This window comes from Aptenodytes forsteri, unplaced genomic scaffold, assembly GCF_000699145.1.
Source record: "Aptenodytes forsteri isolate BGI_AS27 unplaced genomic scaffold, ASM69914v1 Scaffold93, whole genome shotgun sequence".
Taxonomy (NCBI): Eukaryota; Metazoa; Chordata; class Aves; order Sphenisciformes; family Spheniscidae; genus Aptenodytes; species Aptenodytes forsteri.
This window is the reverse complement of record NW_008794665.1, coordinates 876,686-882,191: the sequence shown is the minus strand read 5'-3', so window position 1 is coordinate 882,191 and position 5,506 is coordinate 876,686. Positions and strand designations below refer to the sequence as shown.

The following is a 5,506-nucleotide window of genomic DNA, read 5'->3' as shown; positions in this document are numbered from 1 at the left end:
CCCCCCCCAGCTTCTTGTGCACCTTCAGCCTTCTCAGTCGGTAGAACATGGGAAGCTGAAAAGTCCTTGGCTAGTGTAAGCATTACCTAGCAACAACTAAAACATCGGTGCGTTATCAACTTTGTTCTCATCCTAAATCCAAAACACTGTACCAGCTACTAGAAAAGAAATTAACTCTATCCCTGCTGAAACCAGGACACTGTGACTGAGAAGGAACGCGAGAACCCATGATGCTCCCATTCTATAACCAGATACAAAGTTTCTTCCATATTCACTTTGCAGTACAATTATATTTCCTTTGCACAACTGTTACTTATTTTATAATTGTTTGTACAAAACCATACTCATTTTCGCAGTGGCCAGACACAGAGGAAAAAAAATAGAAACATCAGTGTTTTTTTGTTTTGTTTTTCCTCAAAGCAAGTAGAAAGGTTGCCAATTTGAGCAGCCTAGAGAAGAAGCAATGTCATGTAGGAGTTTCAGGTAGTTAGGGTTAGGGAATAGCAGACAATAAAAGAAGTGTAAATATTATATTTTTCCTATTTTCTGAAATGTTTCCCATTTCAGAGAAGACATGAGTACAGCAAAATGACTCATTTTCCCATTACGTGCAAAAGGCAATACAGGGTGTACAAGGAGACCATGGAATTGTTATGTCATGGGCTACGGTTTGGTTTTTCTCTGTTTTATTGCAGAGGGACAGGGAATCAGAATAATCAAAAATGAGTTTTTAATCAAATGTAACAACTTAGTAGTGCCTTTCATACAAAGAGTTAATTTGTTGATTGCTATCCTGATTATGTTCTGGGTATTTATTAATTCTTTGCATAGTGATAGCCAGAGTTACATATTTTTAATAGGCTCTTCTTGCCAGTAAAAAGATTAAAGATTCAAAAATCAAGCAGAAAATATTTTTCAAAGAAATGTTTGCTTTTTCAAAAATAAAACCACCTTTGTTTCATTAAGTATAACTTTATCAAAGGAAACTGACATCTATTACTAAGATATATTCAGTTCATCCCATGTTTCTTCAGAAGACTTTTATATATCCTAGTTAAGTATAGGCATATCTAACATGCAAAACCCACCTGTTCACTAGGGTCTAAAGTAAATCAAATATCCTACTGCACTTCGGAAATTACCTTCCCAAACACATCTACTGTGATTTCCAGCCTTTGCAGGTGGCCTGTCACACGAAAGGTAGGTTATGCTCCTCACCAGTAATACCTGCATCTGCCCTGTCCATTGAGAGACAGGCAGCACTCATGACTAGTTTCCACAGGAAGGAGAAGGAGACAGCACACCAAAATTTCCTATCGTGTGAGACACATTAATGTGTTTTAGCCACCCTCAAATCTACACAGAGAAAGAGCCACACATCCACCAGCAAAGGACCATAAGGTAGGGGGACTGCAGAGTCCTGCAAGGAACACGAGCGGCAGAGCGGAGGGACGGCTGTGCTCCTCGGGGTGCTGGGAGCAGACATGGTGCAGCTCGTGGAGGGGATGGGTGGGACCTGCACCCACACGTGTACGCCCCACCGTTCTGGCCTGCGCCCTCAGGAGACTCAGGCCTGGCTGGTTCCCCGAGGAGGACCTCCAGTACCCATGCATGTCGAGCAATTCTGGGAACATATTTGGCCCTTGGGGAAACGTATTTAATTCCTACTAGTCCAGGAAGCGATTTTAGTGGTGCATTTGACCACTGACAGCATATGCATATTGCTTATATTTACTCAATTTCAAAGTACCTGTTTTAAAGAAATGGTATAAATTCTACCTCCTCTACCTCTTACCTATCACTAAAATGTTATGGTGGAAAGTATATTGTAATTCAGCTGATGTGTCTTTTGTTTTTCAGCTGAGCTGGAACCACAGCTTTCAAACCAATGTCATTCCAGAGCAACACTGGGCATCCCTATACTCTCCATATTACCCAAAGAGTGACACATGCTTTCATTAGTGCATCATCCCAATTATCCAGGAAACTGAAACAGTTCAATCATCTTTCATCAGGTTGTCCAAACGAGTCTGAAAAGCGTTCATTGTTCACATTACCAAAACATGCCTTATTGAATGGACTGTCAAAGCAGACACAAATCTTGCAGTGGGGTACCACCGCCTGACAACCTGGCTACATTAGTGACCACACTTCATGTCACCACTAAGGAGCACTAAAAATTACAGACGTAAAACAACAACACTGTTGCTCTGAGGGAAAAAAAAAAAGTCTTCCCTGAGATTTATCAAAATACTAAAAAAAAATAAGAGGGAGAGAAAAAGGAAAAGAAAATCTGCAACTGAAATAAGTGAAAAGTAATGTATAATCAGCTTGGCTTGAAGTCCTTTTGAAAGGAATTAGGCAAGGCTGCAAGAGTCAAAAAGGATTACCAGTGTCTTCAGATGTAACAATTACATTTTTACAACTTGAAGATCTCTGAGAGGAAAAAAGCTTCTAAATTTTGGAATATACTTACTGCAGCTAGCAAATATAGGACATATACACACTAAAACCTTCCTAGATGCCAAACTGAGTATCTGTACTAAACAGCACAGTACAAGATGGCATTAAAGCTATAATTCTCCCACTTACCACCCTGTTTCCCATCAGTAAGCACCCAGCTAGTCACTGTGACTCCAAGGAGCCCTCTCATGTATTTGAAGTTGAACTCATGCAGAAGAATCTTGCTCAGGTAAGTACAGTTGCAAGGTACAAGTTAAACAGCTTTGGCACAGACAGAATATTGAAAAGACTCACTACATAGGCCCATTCATGCATTTACCAGAAGAAAAATCTGACTTGAAGAGTCTGAAGAACTGCCAAAGGAGCTGTAGCATTTAGAATCATAGAACAGAATCATAGAATAGTTTGGGCTGGAAGGGACCTCTAAAGGTCATCTAGTCCAACCCCCCTGCCGTGGGCAGGGACATCTTCAACTAGATCAGGTTGCTCAGAGCCCCGTCCAACCTGACCTGGAATGTTTCCAGGGATGGGGCATCCACCACCTCTCTGGGCAACCTGTGCCAGTGCTTCATCACCCTCAGCGTAAAAAATTTCTGCCTTATATCTAGTCTAAATCTACCCTCTTTTACTTTAAAACCATTACCTCTTGTCCTATCATTTACCTAGGATCTTCATCTGGAAATCTCCCCTAAAGCTCAGGAAAATATTTCTGACATGGAAAACAGTTGGCAAATTACTGTGTCTACTTCAGGACGTAACAAGATCTGTAGCTCTAAAAACAATTTAACAGCAAATAATATCTTTCAGAAAAAAAATATCAAAATCAGAAATGTGACAGCAGCTGAAGTACAAATGCACAAACCAGCTTTAAATTGGCCAGCTCAGAGGGCTACATGTTGCTATGGCTATTGTGAACTGCAGGGCAGTCATATCCAAAGATACCAATCAAATGAAGTACATAGCACCTGCTTAACTTTAAATCCCATAAATTAGAAATTATGCACCTGAATATCACTATACTTTTTTCAAGCACTAATAGCACATGAATGGTTTTCTGTGTTTACATATGAGCAGCACACAGCAGCAGAACATTGTCTGCTCAGAGACGTGTGTCTGAGAAACTTCTTTTTCCACACTGCCCCTTGTAGTGTGAACTTTCAGCTGATAGTTTGGCCAGGGAAGCTGAAGCTAAGCTGTTTAAAGCATAACATCCAGTTCCCTGGGCCATGCCTCCTTTCCCATGCTCCCTTGTAAGAATTTGAAATGGAAGGGAGGATTCCTCATGTCATTGCTCTATCCCAGCAGCTGATTCATTTATATTTGAATTCAGATAGGAAGGACTAAAATTAGGACTATGCAAACAGAATACACTGTTCAAAATGTTCAAATTGTTTTAGCATCTGGGCACCTTTGAGAGCAACTGACTGATTTATCACTACAGCAACACAGAGGCCTTGATAACTTGAACTGTTAAGATAGTATGTGGTTTTTAGTTCTTGTATTTCTACAAAATATAACAAAGTTAATGCAACATCCTAGACAAAGTGGAAGGCCCAGAGGACAAAGTAAAGTAGAGCTCACATTTCTTGTTTTTCATCCTGACCTCACACTGACATTCAGACTGTATATTTCTCTGCATCACAGCCTGTTGTGGAGTGGAAGGACAAAAGCTGCAAAGGGGTGCTCTTGCTCTTGCCAGTTGAGCACTGAAAGCATGCTTTGCCGAGTGCAGAAAAGAAGTCTTGTGCGTTGTTCTCCTATAAAAAACAGAGAAATTCCCCCATTCCAAAACGTGTATTTACAGAAAAGCAGCGAACCTCTTCTGTACTCTACCAGCCTTCAAGGCAACACAGAATAATGGCCAAAGCACCTAGCAAGGACTTCATCTTGCTCCTGCGGGTGCTATAGCTTCATCAGATAGGTTCCTTCATGCTTCTTATAATGGTGACGTCACTCCCAGGCTGCTAAAAAGATATGCTGTTTGCTTGGCCAGAGCCTTCCCTGCTTATTTTGTGGCTATCATATTACTCAGCCAAGTGCGTTCCTGCTGAATGACCGAGGTAGGGATTTTGCCCAATGTACAAGCACACAAGAGTTAGCAATTACCTAGATATCACTAAGGAATTGCTTCCTGATGAGATGTTTTGAGCTTCCAAGAAAAAATACAGAGGAAAAATATTGGCCTTTTATTCTTCCAATGCTGATAACATCTAATCACTGACACTTCAAAAAATCGTTAAGCTTTGCTGCTACCACTTCTGGCATGATTCTTTGCTGCTTACAATAAAATTACATTAAGCAAATACAATACATTATTTAAAGCCACTAAACAGTTTCTTTCTAAGACAAAATAACATCATTAGTCAAACATTGTACAATTCAAATACTATACAATTCACTTTTTTTCCCCCCGCCCAGGCTTCACAGCTTCTTGTGTCCTGAAGGTCTTGGATATAATTCCACTGTGGTTTACAATACAATTATTTTTTAGTTATTTGTAACTGTTTAACATCTTATTATCATTGTATTGGGTTTGCGTAGCAAGGTTTTGGTAGTGGAGGGGCTACAGGGGTGGCTTCTGTGAGAAGCTGCTAGAAGCTTTAGTTATGTCCGATGGAGTCAACACCAGCCGGCTCCAAGATGGACCCGCCGGCTCCAAGATGGACCCGCCGCTGGCCAAGGCCGAGCCAATCAGCGACGGTGGTAGTGCCTCTGTGATAACATATTTAAGAAGGGGAAAAGTTGCTGTGCAACAGCAACTGTAGCCAGAGACAGGAGTGAAAATATGTGAGAGAAACAACTCTGCAGACACCAAGGTCAGTGAAGAATGAGGGGGAGAAGGTGCTCTACATGCCAGAGCAAAGATTCCCCTGCAGCCCCTGGTAAAGACCATGGTGAGGCAGGCTGTCCCCCTGCACCCCATGGAGGTCCACGGCGGAGCACATATCCACCTGCAGCCCGTGGAGGACCCCACACCAAAGCAGGTGGATGCCCGAAGGAGGCTGTGACCCTGTGGGAAGCCCATGCTGGAGCAGGCTCCTGG

The 5,506-nt window shown here is 41.7% G+C and overlaps 1 protein-coding gene across 3 annotated transcripts in view; it reads right to left on the bottom strand.

Moving 5' to 3' along the window:
- The window catches only part of CCSER1 (coiled-coil serine rich protein 1), a 687,005-nt gene that overhangs the window by 561,950 nt on the left and 119,549 nt on the right, over nt 1–5,506 (bottom strand). The window lies entirely within an intron of this gene.